The sequence below is a fragment of the Podarcis bocagei genome (assembly GCF_964188305.1).
Source record: "Podarcis bocagei genome assembly, chromosome: W".
NCBI classification, from domain to species: domain Eukaryota; kingdom Metazoa; phylum Chordata; class Lepidosauria; order Squamata; family Lacertidae; genus Podarcis; species Podarcis bocagei.
The window spans coordinates 80110859-80130039 of record NC_138131.1 but is presented as its reverse complement, the minus strand read 5'-3'; positions in this window follow the sequence as shown (position 1 = coordinate 80130039).

Here is a 19181-nt window from a genome sequence, read left to right as displayed (position 1 = left end):
ATGTCAGGGGCTCAGGAACAGAGGTACAGGGGAGAGAGGAAATGGAGAGCGAAGGGGAAGAATCTGAGGGCAGCGTAGGGGAGTATGACAGCGACCCGAGAGATTCCATGAGCTTCTCCAGCGAATCAGAAGATTCCCAGAAGGAGGCGCCGATGGTCAGGGCAAGGGGGGGTCCCAGGGGGAACACACCAGAAACAAGGGGCCAGCGGGGACTCCCAAAGCAGCAGCGGGAGATCAGGACCAGCTTCCCCACCAGAGCGTAGTGGGGGGGAAGAGTCCCAGGTGTCAGGACCAGCATCTCCTCCAGCAGGGCTAGAAGATGAGTCAGGGCTGACCATGCCTCTATCGGAGAGTGGGGGAACGGAGGGGAGGTCAGGTCCAGCTAGCCTCCCAGAAGGGGGAAGCAGTGACAGGAGCAGTGTAACGGTCAGGAGGAAGGTTGCCGGCTGTGCGCGCGCGCCAAGTTCGAATGTACAGGCGCGGGGGACAGCAGAAAACCCGGATTGGGAGGCAGGTCCTAAAGCCCGCCGGAGGCAGGGGGAAGACTCAGGGGACTCAGCGTCAGATGAGTCTAGGAAGGGCGAGACCCCATCTGACAGGCGGAGCCAGAGGAGGAAAGAGCAAAGGAAGAGGTGGAGCAAGGCTAGAGTCTTAAACTGGTGTCTGGGGGGAGGAGATTCAGACGGAGCTTCGACGGTCTAGAGTTTCAGACGTAGAGCTGCGCGCTACGGTTGTGAAGATGAAACTGAACTTCAATAAAGACTTTTGTATATAACAACGGACTGGTGTTGGTCCTTTGTGAGCTGGGACCTCGGGCAGCTCTGACACACACACTTTACGATTTCTGTGTCAATGTGCATTAACAGCAAAGAACACGACATGAAGTAAGCGCAAAGCCATTTCCGAGCTAGAGAGGAGAGGGGGTTGCGGGCTAACCCCTCCCACACACTCCACTCGCAGGTGCTTGCCTTTTGCCCCCGCGAGAACAGGGGAATCCCCGGGCGTGCCGGCAACTTTTAGCAGCGTCTTCACAGGCATTAGGGTGATTTATGCAAGGTGCCTGGCGCTCCAGGGCACTTTAATCCGGAAATCTAATTAATCAACAGATCTATTTAAACTAAAGCCCTGGATAAAACAAATTTAATTGAAGGTCACGTATAAATGAAAATATAATTAATTAACAGATCTATTAAGTGCCTGCCTTCGATCAGACAAAATTTAATTGAAGTGCTTTATTGGGCAGTTTAATTGACAAGTGATCTCATCTCTTTACCCCTTTAAATAATATTCTAATTTAACGCAGAGGCGATTTATGGGGTTTAGTAAAGGGTGAATTCAAATTATCTCATTCTGCTCGCGGGCTCTGCCTAGGCATTAAGTTTCATAATTTAGTATAGTCAATTCATAGTTGTTATAGATAAATAATAAATAGAGAAATAAACAATTATTTTCTTTGGTTCCTACCTGTGTAACTGGATTGCATTGTTTTGAGTATTGCCCATTGAAATGGGTTTGGTGATTCTGGCTCCTGCCTTTTGAGGAAAGGCTGCCCTGTTTTGTTTATTGCGTAGTGAGAGGTTAAATTCAAATAACACTGTGTTCATTTTAGAGCTAATTATATAGCCATTATTTTCATATAGACCAAATTAGGGCACACCAAGCCTTACTGAAATTAGGTTAGACCTAAGTCAGTGTGGTTAATACTGACTGAGACAGCGTGGTTAATACTGAACTAGGTTTAGCCAACCTCTTCAAGGTTAGTTAATAGCTAGGCCAGTGTTGATAATACTGAACTGGGTGCAATTAGCAATCCCATAATCAAGTGCAAGCTAGACAGCGTTGACAATACTGAGCTAGGTAATTCTTGGCCGTGTTGCTGATCACGGACAGTGGATTGCGATTGCATTTAAGTCAGCGCAGGTGATACTGAACGGGTAAGGGGGTACACGGACCTCCTAGGTAGGCAATTTTAAATTGCTAGGCGAATAACTTAGTGGTTCCAGTTCACGATTCAGTTTGAAATGGCTTCCGGTGGAGACCAGCAGGCATCCACTTCCGCCAATCAGCTGGCACCCCCCGCAGGCAATGGGGGCGCTCAAGTGCCGGCCATGCCTTGCGACCCTCAAGCCTTCGCCCAATTTTTCATGGCGTTTGAAACATTTTACAGACAGTGTAGGCCTAGGGGGGCTTTGGCGCTTCCAGCCCCGGAACTGTCACAGGAGGTGATACCCGACACTCCTTCTAGCTACCAAGTTCAACAGGACATCCCCGTCATTGCAGGGGGCAGCAACCAGTCAGAAACGGCGAATACAGGTCGCCCAAATACCCGTGCACAGGCAGCCATGGCTAAGAAAACAAACCAAAGCATAGGCAAAGGAAGGGCGCCGGCTAAGGGTCCCGGCAAGGGGAAGGCCACCGCCAAGGGTGCCAGCGGTAACGCCGTCTCACAAATTGTAGACATTCCTAGTGTGTTTCAGGAACAGCAGCCCCAGCACAGCTCTACCGAGGACAGCGCGGGTTCCGCCCTGGAGGATGAGCACATTGAACCTCCCACCCCTCAGCCAGCGGCAAGTGCGACCCCAGCCAACGTTGAGGTCCAAGGTGGGAAGAGGAAGTCCAAGAGGAAGCACACGTCCTCTAAGAAGAAGAGAAGTAAGCAGTCAGAGACCGAGGATGAGTCAGGTACGCCATCCTCTGATTCGGATAGCGAGGGCCCCATGGATAGCTACTGGGGCTTGGGGGAAGATAATCCCACTTTGGGCGCATGAAAGGAGGGCCAATTCCCATCGTAAGACCTTCAATGGTGTACTGGCATGGAAGGATGGGGCATTGGTGGAGGATGTAAAAGTTGCTACCAATCAATCCACTGATTTTATATTGGGGAACCATTTGTCCCAGAAGAAGAGGAATAAGATCCTCAATGGGGATTACGTGGACATGTTTACCCTTCTCCCTCCAACCAAATTGACAGGAAAACTAACTAATGTGGGGGAGGGAGACAGTGCTCCTGAAGGTAGGAGTCTATCAATTGATGAAGATGATCATCCAAATGTCATAGACCAAATGGAGCAAACAGCACGCAGACCTAGTGGTGGGAGGAAAAAATCCTTAAATAAGAGACACGGGGGAATGATTAATGGACTTCAATGTCTGTACACTAATGCGCAAAGCATGGGAAATAAACAAGATGAGCTTGAGCTCTTGGTACAGCAAACTAAATATGACATAATAGGCATCACTGAAACCTGGTGGGATAAGTCCCACGATTGGAATGTAAAAATGGGGGGATACAATCTATTTCAGAGAAACAGACCAAACAAGAAAGGAGGAGTGGCGTTATATGTCAGGGATGTGTATACCTGTGAAGAGATCCAAGATTTAGAACCTCAAAGCCAAAGTGAGAGCATTTGGGTCAAAATTAAGGGAGAGAAGAATAACAGAGATCTCATTGTGGGAGTTTACTATAGATCCCCAAGCCAAACGGAGGACATAGATGATGCCTTCCTGGAACAGATGGCCAAGCATGCAAAAGGAAGGGAGATAGTAGTAATGGGGGACTTCAATTACCCGGATATTTGTTGGATGTCAAACTCAGCCAAGAGCATAAGGTCAAACAGATTCCTCACTGGCCTTGCAGACAACTTCATTGTCCAGAAAGTGGGAGAAGCAACAAGAGGAACAGCCATTTTAGATCTGGTCCTAACCAATGTTGATGACCTGGTTAGTGGGGTAGAAGTGGAAGGATCATTAGGCGCGAGTAATCATGCTCTTCTGAAGTTTACTATACAGCGGAAAGGAGCAGCCAAGCATACTAGGACTCAATTTCTTGACTTTAAGAAAGCCGACTTCATAAAACTTAGGGAAGTGCTGGGTGAGATCCCATGGACAGTAATACTAAAAGGAAAGGGAGTTCATGATGGCTGGGAGTTTGTTAAGAGGGAGATAGTAAAAGCACAACGTCAGGCAATACCAATGAGACAGAAACATGGAAGGTGCTTAAAGAAGCCAGGGTGGCTATCTAAAGAACTTTTAACTGAGTTAAGATTAAAAAAGGATGTGTACAAAAAAATGGAAAAGGGGGGAAACCACCAAAGAGGAATTCAAACAAATAGCCAGCACGTGTAGACACAAAGTCAGAAAAGCTAAAGCACAGAATGAACTCAGGCTTGCTAGAGAGGTTAAAAGCAAGAACAAAGGCTTTTATGGGTATGTTCGTAGCAAAAGGAAGAACAAAGAAACAGTGGGGTCACTCAGAGGAGAAGATGGTGAAATGCAAACAGGGGACACAGAAAGGGCTGAACTCCTCAATGCCTTCTTTGCCTCAGTCTTCTCCGATAAAGAAAACAATGCCCGACCTGAAGAATTTGGAGCAAATGATTCAGCAAAGGAAACACAGCCCAGAATAACTAAGGAGATAGTACAAGAATACTTGGCTAGTTTAGATGTATTCAAGTCTCCAGGGCCAGATGAACTGCATCCAAGAGTATTAAAAGAACTGGCAGATGCGATCTCAGAACCACTGGCAGTCATCTTTGAGAATTCCTGGAGAACAGGCGAAGTCCCGGCAGACTGGAGGAGGGCAAATGTTGTCCCTATTTTCAAAAAGGGGAAAAGAGAGGACCCAAATAATTACCGCCCAGTCAGTCTGACATCAATACCAGGGAAGATTCTGGAGCAGATCATTAAGCAAACAGTCTGTGAGCACCTAGAAAAGAATGCTGTGATCACCAATAGTCAGCATGGATTTCTGAAAAATAAGTCATGTCAGACTAACCTGATCTCATTTTTTGACAGAATTACAAGCCTGGTAGATGAAGGGAACGCAGTGGATGTAGCCTACCTTGATTTCAGCAAGGCATTTGACAAGGTGCCCCATGATATTCTTGTAAAGAAACTGGTAAAATGCGGTCTTGACTATGCTACCACTCAGTGGATTTGTAACTGGCTGACTGACCGAACCCAAAGGGTGCTCATCAATGGTTCCTCTTCATCCTGGAGAAGAGTGACTAGTGGGGTGCCACAGGGTTCTGTCTTGGGACCGGTCTTATTCAACATCTTTATCAACGACTTGGATGATGGACTCAAGGGCATCCTGATCAAATTTGCAGATGACACCAAACTGGGAGGGGTGGCTAACACCCCAGAGGACAGGATCATACTTCAAAACGACCTTGACAGATTAGAGAACTGGGCAAAAACAAACAAGATGAATTTTAACAGGGAGAAATGTAAAGTATTGCACTTGGGCAAAAAAAAAAATGAGAGGCACAAATACAAGATGGGTGACACCTGGCTTGAGAGCAGTACATGTGAAAAGGATCTAGGAGTCTTGGTTGACCATAAACTTGACATGAGCCAACAGTGTGACGCAGCAGCTAAAAAAGCCAATGCAATTCTGGGCTGCATCAATAGGAGTATAGCATCTAGATCAAGGGAAGTAATAGTGCCACTGTATTCTGCTCTGGTCAGACCTCACCTAGAGTACTGTGTCCAGTTCTGGGCACCACAATTCAAGAAGGACACTGACAAACTTTTTTTTATAGAGGCGGAGAGCAACTGCGAGGAAGCCTGCGCCACGCTCGGTTGATCGACTCCGCCAGCCGCCTTGATCGTCGCCGGGGGAAAGACAGACTTGCGCGTGAGCACGCACACACAAAAAGAACAGCGGGGAAAAAAGGCCCGACGCGATGGATCCGTGCCACACTGAAGAAACCGGCCCAGAGATCCCCGGCCTGGGTGAGTGGGCGCCGCCAACTGGCAAGGAGGCGGCGGCGGAAGGAATCCGCGGCGGTTAAGGCCGTTGCTGCTGCGGCTTTCGAGCGCTGGCGCAGATCGGGGGAGGGGGGAGGGGGAGAGGAGGGGCTTCGGCGCAGACGCCTCGGTCCTCCGCTCTGCCTGCCTGTGTAAGTCCAACGAGGCTCACCTAAACATTAGGAAGAACTTCCTGACAGTGAGAGCTGTTCGACAGTGGAATTTGCTGCCAAGGAGTGTGGTGGAGTCTCCTTCTTTGGAGGTCTTTAAGCAGAGGCTTGACAACCATATCTCAGGAGTGCTCTGATGGTGTTTCCTGCTTGGCAGGGGGTTGGACTCGATGGCCCTTGTGGTCTCTTCCAACTCTATGATTCTATGATTCTATGAGTCTATGATTCTAAAAGGGGAAAAGAGGCGGTCCTATGGTAAGCGGAGGTACAGGACGCCTAGGGCAGAGCGCACCTTTGAGAATTGGTTGGATGGGTACCAGGTTTTCATGGGAGTTGTGTGTGCAGCTTATCCTCGGCGCTCCATGGATTTGGTTGCTTATCTGGCTCACGTGAGGAGGGCACATGCTCTCGCGGGAGAAAATGCCGCTTTAACGTACGATGAGAATTTCCGTAGAAACGCTTCTCTCCTGCCTTCCACCCGCTGGGATCTAACGGATCCTAATTACTGGGGTGAGGACGTCAATCCCTACATCGAAAAGAAAAATCAGGACTCATCCAAGGCGGGTAAGACAGAGGTGAAGCGGCGCCGTCAGTGCTGGGAGTACAACAGGGGTGTATGCTCGCGACCCTCCTGTAAGTATCTGCATGAATGTGAGCGGTGCTGGGGTAACCACCCCGCCTCTGCCTGCTTCAAGAACAAACAGTAGCCCTTTCGGGGGGCGGGGGTTCTTCCACAACAATAACAGGGGTGCCCCCGGATCCACCCGCCAGGGGCCTGGTAACCGCCAGTAACTTGCACCTGGGTTTAGCCTCCTCCCCCATCAAACTTCAGCCCCTCAAAACCTTACTGGACCAGTATCCCGATCGCACAGCTGCACAATACCTTTGGGAGGGGTTCTCCAAGGGGTTCAGAATCCCCGTGGCTTCCCCCCCAACACCGGGAACCCACAAAATCAAAAGTCTGTTAAGGAAAGACCAGAGATAGTTAGAAAAAAGATAGAGAAGGAAATCAAGGCAGGGAGGGTGGCAGGCCCCTTTGCCGAACCCCCCTTTGAAGGACTTCACCTATCCCCTCTGGGCATTGTACTAAAGAAGACCCCAGGGGAATTCCGCATGATACACAACCTTTCCTACCCAAGGGGAGGCTCTGTCAATGATGCGATCCCCCAGGAGCTTTGTACAGTAAAATACGCCTCCTTTGACCAAGCAGTGAAAATGATTCGGCGATTTGGGCAGGGGGCACTTCTAGCCAAATGCATCATCGAGTCGGCATTCCGCCTCCTTCCCGTCCACCCGGCTGATTTCCGTTGGTTGGGCTTTAGATTTGACGGAGCGTATTTCATTGACAAAGCAATGCCGATGGGTTGTTCCGTGGCTTGCTCAGCCTTTGAGTCGTTTAGTACGTTTTTGGACTGGGCCCTACGCTTCAGGACAGGGTCGTTGGGCGTGTCACATTGTCTTGATGATTTTATTTTGGTGGCAGATAACAGGCAGCGATGCTCCGCCCTCTTGGAGGCCTTCACGACTTTAGCTGGTGAGCTAGGGTTGCCGCTAGCCGCTGAAAAGACGGAGGGTCCAGCCACCTCTATTGTCTACTTGGGCATCGAGTTAGATACCGTGGCCCAGACCTCTAGACTGCCCGAGAATAAATTGATCGCTCTTAAAGCACTGATACAGCAGCTGCTACCCCTGAGGAAGGTTACCTTAAGGCAAGTTCAGTCCCTGCTAGGCCACCTAAATTTCGCCTGTAGGGTAGTGGCGCCGGGCCGCCCCTTTTGTGGCCGCCTGGCCAGATTGGCCACTGGTCTCAGGGCACCACAGCATAGGGTGTGCCTCTCCAAAGAAGTTAAGGCAGATCTGGGAGTTTGGTTACAGTTCCTCGACAAGTACAACGGTATATCCTTGTGGCAAGACTCCATGGCGCTCAACGCTGATTTCCAAGTTCAGTCAGATGCAGCAGGTTCCTTGGGTTTCGGGGTTTACTTCAGGGGCCAGTGGTGTGCCAAAAAGTGGCCTGCAGACTGGCAGGGCCAGCCCATTACTCGGGACCTTACATTCTTGGAATTTTTCCCTATCGTGGTGGCAGTACATCTTTGGTCGGAGCAGTTCCGCAACCATAGGGTTTGTTTCAACACAGATAACCAGGCAGTGGTAGCGGTTCTTTCTCAGCAGTCCGCGCGCTCCACCAGGGTGGGTAACTTGTTACGGTCCTTCGTCCTCCTGTGTTTGGAGCAGAATATATATTTTTCAGCCAAATTCGTACCTGGCATTAATAATGACATCATGGATGCTCTGTCTCGTTTTCAGATGGAGCGCTTTCGCTCATTAGCGCCGGAAGCGGAACAATCATCAATGCCTTTCCCGGAGCATCTCTGGAGCCTTGGGAGCAGGAAATGATGAAGGGAGTATTCGGTGCAGTTGCCCCTTCCACAATGAGATCATACAAGAAGGCTTGGGCTGACTTTTTAAAGTTCCGCAGCAGTATACCCAGCGCAAAGCAGAATTCCATTCCCTCAACAAGGGAGGTCCTCCACTACTTAACCCATCTGAAGGAGCTGGGCAGGGCACCAAAGACTCTCAATATTCAGTCCGCGGGGATTTCCTATTTTTGTAAAGCCTTTTTCGCCATCGACCCGTGCGCACAATTTATCGTGCGTAAGACCTTAGAGGGCTGGCGCCAGCTACAGCCCCCCAGCTCTGACAAGAGGAGGCCCATAACGTATGATATTTTGACTCAGATACACAAAAAATTACGAGAAATATGCTGGTCAAAATATGAAGTGCGCCTATTCTCTGCCGCTTATTCGGTAGCCTTCTTTGGTGCCCTGCGCATAGGTGAGGTAGTCTGCGAGGGAGGGGTTGCCCACGGCCAGAGGGGCATCCTGTTAAGTGATCTGACCCTATCAGAGACTGACCTGATGGTTCAAGTACGGAGCTCTAAGACGGACCAACAGGGCAGAGGGGCCCTCCTTCGGCTACCAGCTGCACAGGCTAGTGGTCCCTGCCCGGTGAGGGATACGAGGCGTTTCCTCTACTTAAGACCCAGTAGCCCCGGCCCCCTATTTATTCACGCGGATGGATCGCTCTTGGCCAGGCATCAGTTTACGCGGGTGATGCGCTTGGCATTGTCAGCTTGCGGTCTGTCCGCGGCCGAATTTGCGGCTCACTCCTTTCGGATAGGGGCAGCAACCACTGCAGTGCACCTTGGGCTCTCAGCAGACAGGATAAAGGACTTGGGGCGGTGGAGATCTAATGCATACAGAGCTTATGTGAGAAAGAATTTATGACTAGCTGTGGGGTTTCCTGACCGTGGTTTTCTGCCTGTTTGCTTTTCAGAATACAAGAGGGTGCGCATTTGGCTGGTGGGCCACAGCATCGTGCATTGGGCCAAGAATCGTGCCATGAACACCGGTTTGGGTATAAATCTGAGCTTGCCTGCAAATGTAGAGCTGGCGTGGATAGCGCATAGAGGGATGTGCTGGAGCGAATTCAAGCCAGCCGTGATGGCGAGAGCTGCCTCGGAGGGCCCACCTGATGCCCTGGTTGTCCAGTTGGGGGGAAACGACTTAGCGTATCGCAAAGCTATTGACTTGAGATGGAACATTTTTGACGATTTTGCTGATCTGATGGCGACTTACCCAAACATTACGATCTTGTGGTCCTCGCTGCTTGAGAGGAGGACGTGGAGGGATTGTGTGAGCCCGGTTGGAATCAACAAGGCAAGAAAGGTCTTGGAACGGGCTGTGGAACGTAGAGTGGTGGCTCTGGACGGGTGCGTCATTAGGCACCCAGGCATCCAGTACAGCAACAAGGCCCTCTTTAGACGGAATGGCGTGCATCTGTCAGATGCTGGAAATGATATTTGGTTGGAGGACATCATAGCAGGGATTACGGATTGGTTACAGGCTTGAAGGTATTGGCGGCGAGCTTTGCTCGATTGGCGGTTAGGCATTGGCAGGGGTAATTGTTATGCAAATGAGGGGGGAAGGAAGCACCATCACCTTCCCCCAATGAAAATGGGTATTCCGGTAGAGGACTCCGGGGGCGTTGCCTTGTCCGAAACCTAGGGAGGTAAGGGCCTCCGGCACGCCCCCGAGCGGTGACACCCGTGGGATCCTAGTTGGCGTACTTCAACAGGACTCCCACGGCTTGTGGACAACCCTTCCCGGTCTCCATGCCGGTTAGTCGATAGGAGCCAATGCCTAAGGCCAATACCTTCCAATTCTGTAATCAATACAGTTGTGGCCTTTTTATGCCCATTAACCTTAAATAATGTGTCCCGTGTCTTTATTTCACATGGGGGAGGGGACTTGCCACGCAAAGCCATTTCCGAGCTAGAGAGGAGAGGGGGTTGCGGGCTAACCCCTCCCACACACTCCACTCGCGGGGGCTGGCCTTTTGCCCCCGCGAGAACAGGGGAATCCCCGGGCATGCCGGCAACCCTGCCCGCCAATTGGTGGGGCCGGGGCGGCGGGGCCTAGCCCATTTAAGGCCAGGCACGTCCGGGGACCGCCCTCTTTGCCCCGTTCCAGCTCACCGGTTATCCCATCCCAACCACCCTTTAGGCTTAGCTAGATATGACCTTGCTATGGACTTCGGTTGGTCGCCGCAAGGGGCCTGGTAGGAATTTTTCCAACTTGGCGCACTTCCAGCCTTTTGGTTTTTTCGCCTACCTCGTAGCAAACGTCACAACTTCTCGGTATTGGCAGTTAGGCATTGGCAGGGGTAATTGTTATGCAAATGAGGGGGGAAGGAAGCGCCATCACCTTCCCCCAATGAAAATGGGTAGTCCGGTAGAGGACTCCGGGGGGCGTTGCCTTGTCCGAAACCTAGGAAGGTAAGGGCCTCCGGCACGCCCCCGAGCAGTGACACCCGTGGGATCTTAGTTGGTGTACTTCAACAGGACTCCCACGGCTGGTGGTTAACCCTTCCCGGTCTCCATGCCGGGTAGTCGATAGGAGCCAATGCCTAAGGCCAATACCTTTCAATTCTGTAATCAATAAAGTTGTGGCCTTTTTTATGCTCATTAACCCAGTGTTTCCCAACCTTTTTTGGGCAAAGGCACACTTGTTTCATGAAAAAAATCTCGAGGCACACCACCATTACAGCCCCGTGACGTCAGCGCGCAGCGTCACGCCGGGAGGGACATGAATTGCTAGCAAATTACATAATCACCTCCTTGAGGGCTGGCTCATCTTCTCCGAAGGCAGAACCCCATTAATTAACAGCACAGACTCACACCATAGCCAAGACGAGGGGGAAAAACCTCAGTCATGCACAGTCATGCACATGTGGGGGCTAAATGAGGACGAAGACCGGGCAGAGAGCAGGGTTCAAATCACCCCACCTGGCCAGGACAATCCCTGGGTGCTCCCTTGGGCCACTCGCCTGACCCACCTCGCAGGGCTGTTGTTGCGAGGATAACACGGGGAGAACCACGCGCGCCCCCGGGAGCTCCTTGGAGGAGAAAGCGGGCGATGAATGCAATGCACGAAATATATGAGAGGCGACCAGGTTTTGCAGGTGAGGGGCCCCCGCCAGCCTGCAAAAATGGTCAAATGGTCAAAGGCCAAAAATGGTCAATGGCCCCCGCCAAAATGGTCAAAGGCCTGGAAACGATGCCTTATGAGGAACGGCTAAGGGAGCTGGGCATGTTTAGCCTGGAGAAGAGGAGGTTAAGGGGTGATATGATAGCCATGTTCAAATATATAAAAGGATGTCACATAGAGGAGGGAGAAAGGTTGTTTTCTGCTGCTCAAGAGAAGTGGACACGGAGCAATGGATTCAAACTACAAGAAAGAAGATTCCACCTAAACATTCGGAAGAACTTCCTGACAGTAAGAGCTGTTCGACAGTGGAATTTGCTGCCAAGGAGTGTGGTGGAGTCTCCTACTTTGGAGGTCTTTAAGCAGAGGCTTGACAACCATATGTCAGGAGTGCTCTGATGGTGTTTCCTGCTTGGCAGGGGGTTGGACTCGATGACCCTTGTGGTCTCTTCCAACTCTATGATTCTATGATTCTATGATTCTATGATTCTATGATTCTATGATTCTATGATTCTATGATTCTATGATTCTATGTAGTTGGAAACCAAAACAACCTGTTTGGCTTTGTTTAGGCTTATTACACCGCTTTGCTATTTGTGAGTGAAGGAACACCGAAAGAGCAATCGAAACTTATTCGTCCTTTTTCTATTGAGAGGGAACCAAAACACCTGGGCTTGATTTGGGCTGGTAACAAACATTTCTGCGATTTTGGGTTGAATGTGCATTCTAACCCCAAAAATACCAATTTGAAATAAGCCCAATCAGAGCTTTATCATCTTCTTTTTATGTAGATGGAACCCAAAACACCTTTTTGCTTTCGTTTGGGGTGATTCTGGCGCACACCCAAATAACACCATGCGAATTGAAAAAAGCCCAATCAAAGTGTCAGGGAACTGACATCGGAGCAGAGGGGAGAGGCGGTGCTTCTCGATTCTGCAGAAGAAGGAACGAGTAAGGGTAGAGAGAGAAGGTCATCTGGGGAAGAATGTCCCGGTGACACCAGGAAGAAGGAAGAGGGAGGAAGCACCTCGGAGGATAGGCTCCGAGATGCTGGCACTGAAGGTAGTGAAGAGAGTGGAGGGGTACCTCTGGGCATGCCCACTCTGCGCAGAAGGGTTACGCGCAGAGAGGCGAGGCGAAGGGTGTCTGTCAAGGAGCTTTTATGTTGGAGGAAATTTAGGAAACACCCACTCACGGATACGTCCAGCGACTGAGCAGCAGCAGCACCTAGGCTGCTCAGTCAGGGAAAGACACCACCAACTTCTAAGCAGTTTGGAACAGCTGGAGGTTTACACACAAGCAACCCCATTTCCCGTGACAGCAATCCGTGAGTCCCTTACCTTGCTTGTGTGTAAGAGCACTGGGGAACAGTCATGAGTCAAACAGAAGGAGCAGGCGCAGGAGAGGGAGCCAGAGGCGGACAGTCTTGAGGAGAGAAACCGAGATCTGGAGAGGCAACTGGCTCTACTAGGGGCACGGCTGGATGAAAGGAGGACGCATGACGCCCAGGGCAAGATTACCCCCATCGCAAGAAAGGTACCGGGACTTGTGCAGAAGTTTGGGGGCAACCCCAGAGATTACAACGCTTTTAAAACAGAAGTGCAGTATGCGTTGGACCTCCATTACGATGACTTTGCCGACGATGGGGGAAGAGTTGCTTTCGTGGTGGGGCACCTGGAGGGGCGAGCTAGAGATTGGGTTCGACCCTTAATGGCAGCGGAGAACGCTGCCTTAAAGGACCTGAGAAAGTTCTTCTCCGCAATGGATCACATGTTTTCGAGCGATGTGGAATTGAGTGTGACGCGCAAAGAACTGATGGGGTGCAAACAGGGGAACCAGTCAGTGAGAGAGTACTGGTCGAGATTTGCTATGCTGATCCATAAACTTGGGTGGGATCTGAGTTCGGAACCTATTCAAATGTTGTTTGAGGAGGGCTTATCCCCTTGGGTGAGAGACGAACTTTCCCGCTCGCCCCGCCCTCAATCGATGGACCAGCTGACCAAGTTGGCGCTCACTGTGGGAGTCAGACAAGAGACACGTGCGCTGGAAAGGCGGGAAGGGAGAGCTGAGCGTTGGCAGGAGAACCGGATTCCAGACATGCCAGCGTCGGCAGCGCCGCCCAAGGAGCCAATGGAGATTGGAGGAGTGAGCGCGCGCGGATTTTCAAACTCCAGCGAGGTGCGTAAGAAGGAGGGGAAAACCAATAAGAGGTGTTTCCTATGCCAGCAGCCGGGACATTTTGCCAGAGCATGCCCTCAGAAGAAGGCGTGGCAAGGAATGGTGGGGGCAGTGGGGAGTGAGGAGGAAAAGAAGGAGGCGCCGGGAAACGGCAAGGCTTGGCTGCAGGAAAAAGGGCACAGCAGCCAGGCGAGCAACCAGTAGTAGTGCCCAAACCAGACCCCCCCCGAGCAGCCATCGCAATAGAGGTGGTGCTAGAACTCCCAAACGGACACCCCATCAAAGTGAAGGCGCTGCTGGATTCAGGCAGCTCTTGCAACTTCTTTAGCAAGGATTTTGCGCTAGAACACCAGCTCCAGGTGGTGCCTTTAGAACATCCCCTGCAAGTAACCACGATAGATGGGAGAGAACTTTTGGGAGGGGATGTAACCCACCAGACCCCTCCCATGAAAATGACGGTTTCCAGACACACTGAGACCATTGCCTTCCACGTAGCCACCCTGGCAGGACCACCCATCATACTGGGAATGAGTTGGCTGGCACTGCACAACCCAGTAGTAGGGTGGCACCAGCGGACAGTCACCTTTGGGTCAGCTCACTGCGTAGAGCATTGCCACAGAGGGGAAACCTCGAGGATGGCAGTAGCCAGGGTGGCAGGGATGGTGGTGGGGGGAAAAGGGAGAGTACCACCTCAGTGTGCGGACTTGGAAGAAGTCTTCAGCGAGAAGGAGGCGGATCGGCTACCCCCCCCCCACAGGCCCTTTGACTGCCAGATCAACTTGCTCCCAGACGCTCAGCTGCCAGTGGGCAAGCTGTACGCCATGTCAGATAGAGAGATGCAGGAATTGCGGAAGTTTATTGACAAGAACCTGAAACGAGGGTTCATAAGGGAATCGAGGGCGGTGGGGGGTAGTCCAGTGTTCTTTGTGGACAAGAGAGACTCTCATGAGCCCAGGCTCGTAGTGGACTACCGTGGATTGAACAGGGTGTCGGAACCAGTGACCTTCCCAATGCCCAGAATTGATGACATTTTGGCCAGGGTAAGGAAGGGGAAGATTTTTACCAAGTTGGACCTTCGGGGGGCGTACAACTTGATAAGGATGAAGGAGGGGGATGAATGGAAAACCACCATGTTCACCCCTCTGGGAGCCTTTGAGTACTTAGTTATGCCCTTCGGATTACAATCGGGATCGAGCACCTTTGAGGCTTTCATGCACCACGTGCTGGGGTCCCTGCTGTACAAGAATTGTGTGGCTTTTCTGGACGACGTACTCATCTACTCAGAGAATGAGGAGCAGCATGTGAAAGACGTCAGAGAAGTGCTGAAAAGGCTGCAGGAGCATCAGCTGTGGGTCAAACTGGAGAAATGCCAATTCTATGCACGAGAGGTGGAGTTCCTGGGCTACAGGTTGTCAGCGAAGGGTCTGGCCATGGACCCAGGCAAGGTGCAGGCCGTGCTAGAATGGAAGCCTCCCAAGAACCGGAAGGATGTACAGAGGTTTTTGGGGTTTGAAAATTTTTACCGGAAGTTTATCCAGAACTTCGCTCATTTAACAGCACCCATAACAGATTGTCTCAGCAGCAAGAAGAAGTTCGTATGGACGGAGGAGGCCCAAAGTTCCTTTGAAAAGCTCAAGAAGGCGTTTGCGTCGGAAGAGCAGCTCCTGCACGTGGATCTGCGGAAGCCGATAAGGCTAGAGACGGACGCATCAGACAGAGCTGTAGGGGGGATATTGCTTCAGCAGGCAAATGGGGAGTGGAAACCGTGTGCCTTCTTTTCCAGGAAGCTTAACAAGTCGGAGCAAAACTACACAGTGTACGATCGAGAACTGCTGGCAATTCACGAGGCTTTTCGACGGTGGCGACATTTTCTCATAGGCGCACAGCACAAGGTCCAGGTGTGTACTGACCACAAGAACCTGGAATATTGGAGAACGGCAAGAGTGCTCAACCAACGACAGGTGCGGGGGGCTCAAGAGTTTTCCAAGTTTAATTTTGAAATTAGGTACGTGCCCGGGAAGGAAAATGTCAGAGCAGATGCCCTCTCTCGCAAGCCTGAATACGAGGAAGGGGAGGGAGGACCAGAAGCACGACATGTCATTCCCGAGGACAAATGGGTGTGTGGGGGAGTGTTCGTCGGGAGGCAAGAGCTAGCCGGGTTGACGAGGGATGATCAATATGCACAAACCAAAATGCGAGAAATTGATATCACTGGGGAAACTCGGGGGGGTTGAAGTTAAGGACGGAGCATTGTACTATAGAGGGGCCTTGTACATACCTGAGGGGGAATTGAGAAACAGAATACTCAAACAGATGCATGACAACCCCACGGCAGGACATTTTGGACAACATAAAACTATGTTACTAGTCACCAGGCAGTTTTGGTGGCCACGGGTGAGAGAGGATGTGAAGCAGTATGTACGAGGGTGCCAGGTTTGCCAGAGAGCGAAGGGGGAGAGGTCGGCACCTGCGGGGTTACTGGAACCCTTACCTACACCAGAGAGACCATGGGAGGTGGTATCAATTGACTTTATGACTGATCTACCCAAAGCCAGGGGGAAAACGGCAGTTATGGTGGTAGTTGATTTGATGACAAAAATGTGCCATTTTATTGCGTGCTTGCATGCGGTGACTGCAGAAGAAACGGCCAAGTTGTTTGTAGAGCATGTTTTCAGGTTGCATGGCGCCCCCTTGAGGATTTTATCCGACAGAGGCCAGCAATTCACGTCCCGATTCTGGAGAAAGCTTATGAGTCTGCTGGACGTGGAGGTGGTGTTCTCAACGGCCAGGCATCCGGAGACCAATGGACAGGCAGAGAGAGCGAACAGCGTGCTGCAACAATATCTACGCTGCTACGTCAACGAGAGGGAGAATGATTGGGTGGACAAATTAGCGTTGGCTGAGTTTGCATACAATAACGCAGAACATGTGTCTACAGGGATGAGTCCGTTTATGGCAAATTACGGGTGCCACCCCAGGGCTTTCCCAGGGGAAGGGGAGGGAAGTTGGAGTGTTCCCGCAGCGGAGGAGTTTGTGGAAGAGATGCAGGCTTTACACCAACAGCTTAAGTTAAACCTGGAGAGAGCCAAAGAAGTGTATAAGCGGCAGGCAGACCGGCACCGCAGGGAGGGGGAAAACATAGGAGTGGGGGACCAGGTGTGGTTGTCCACCAAAGGGTTACCGTTCAAAGGAGGGTGCAAGAAGCCAAAGAGGCTGGGACCATTCCAAGTAGTTCAGCAAGTTAATCCGGTGACCTTTAGGCTCAAATTGCCATCTCACATGAAACTGCACCCTGTGTTTCACAGGTCCTTACTTTCACCTTTCAGGGAAGGGAGGGAGTGTCTGGGTCAGCAAAATGAAGCACCCTTGCATCCACAGATGGAGGAAAGGGAACTCAGTGGACATTCAGCTGAGATTCTCGATTCCAGGTGGAAAGGGGGGAGGGGGGAGTATTTGGTGGCATGGGAGGGGGAGCCAGATGAGGAAAACGCATGGGTCCCAGCAGAAGAAATGAGGGATGAGTACCTGCAGGAGGAGTTTCATAGCAGGTACCCGAGAAAGCCCAAACCACCAGAGAGATTTTGGAGGGAGCAATTTGGCACCACCGATGAGGAGGAAGAGTTTGAGGGTTTTCCCACCTCCGAAGAGGAGGTAGGGGGTTGGCCAGAAGAAGAATCCGATTGGGAAGAGGGGAGAGACAGCAGCAAATGGAGAGGGGTGTTTGAATCGTCAGATGGAGAGGACAGTTCTTTCCGCGGGTTTCCTGCGTCACCGTCAGAGGGAAGGACGGGGGGAGGGGAGGGCCCTGGGAGGGAGGTGGATGTCAGGGAACTGACATCGGAGCAGAGGGGAGAGGCGGTGCTTCCCGATTCTGCGGAAGAAAGAACGAGTAAGGGTAGAGAGAGAAGGTCATCTGGGGAAGAATGTCCCGGTGACACCAGGAAGAAGGAAGAGGGAGGAAGCATCTCGGAGGAGAGGCTCCGAGATGCTGGCACTGAAGGTAGTGAAGAGAGTGGAGGGGCACCTCTGGGCATGCCCACTCTGCGCAGAAGGGTTACGCGCAGAGAGGCGAGGCGAAGGGTGTCTGTCAAGGAGCTTTTATGTTGGAGGAAATTTAGGAAACACCCACTCACGGATACGTCCAGCGACTGAGCAGCAGCAGCACCCAGGCTGCTCAGTCAGGGAAAGACACCACCAACTTCTAAGCAGTTTGGAACAGCTGCAGGTTTACACACAAGCAACCCCATTTCCCGTGACACAAAGCTTATTCGTCTTCTTTCTACGCATATGGAAGCGAAAAGATGGTGTTGTGTTATTTTGGTCTCATTGCACACACTTTGTGATTTCTGTGTCAATGTGCATTAACAGCAAAGAACACGACATGAAGTAAGCGCAATCCAAGATTCTTCTTTCTATGTAGTTGGAAACCAAAACAACCTGTTTGGCTTTGTTTAGGCTTATTGCACTTCGCTTTGCTATTTGTGGGTGAATGAACACCGAAAGAGCAATCAAAACTTATTCGTCCTTTTTCTATTGAGAGGGAACCAAAACACCTGGGCTTGATTTGGGCTGGTAACAAACATTTTTGCGATTTTTGGTTGAATGTGCATTCTAACCCCAAAAACTGTTGTAATTGCAGAGTCCTGTGCACAACGGAATGATGAGCAGTACGTGCCACATGCTTAATGTTGCTTTATTTTCAGTTCAATGTAGAGAAATTACAAACATGCATCTTGCCTCTGCGGGAGCAGAGAAGCAACCGTCCTTCTCCTCGGAATGAAGAACACCGAGAGAGTCAGTGAAAAACAGGAAACCAGTGTACGTCACATCCAGTTTCCCATTCCCGTGGGAAAACCCGACAGTACTCTGACTGTGGAATGTAAACATTGTCTTGTGACAAGCACTTCGCTGCACAGTGAAGAGAGCAGAAACCAACATCCTCCCCCTTTCTGTGAACATCACTGGGCAGCGTGTTCGTACAACATCAGTACAAACCCAACTTCTGTACATAGCTACAGTGTTGATCCCTTGATCCAATCTTGGACAATACATCAGCAGGAATTTCATTACCTGGCATATAGGACACCATTACGAGTCCCTTCTGAATATGTTCCCTAGCATGTTGCACCTTCAATTGCAAGTGCTTCGTGCTTTGCTTACAACCTTCTGAATTCAGCAAAGCCAAACATGCTTTGTTGTCCTGGTAAACCTGGATTGGACATTTGACAGGAATTTTCATGTCTTTGCACAATTGTAACAACCATTCACAATCCTTAAGTGAATAAGACAGTGCATTCAGTTCAGCTTCACAAGTACTTAAGCTAATTGTTGTTTGCTTCTTGCAAGACCAATCAAATAGACCCTGATTGTACATGTAGCAAACTCCAGACGTACTTTTCCTGTCTGCAGTGTCACTTCCAAAACTTGCATCTGCAAAAATCTCAAGACCACCAGACTTCTGATTGTTAAATCTCAGTCTGTAATGCATAGTGCCTTTTAAATAGCATGCTATGCGTTTCAGAGCTTTCCAATCCTT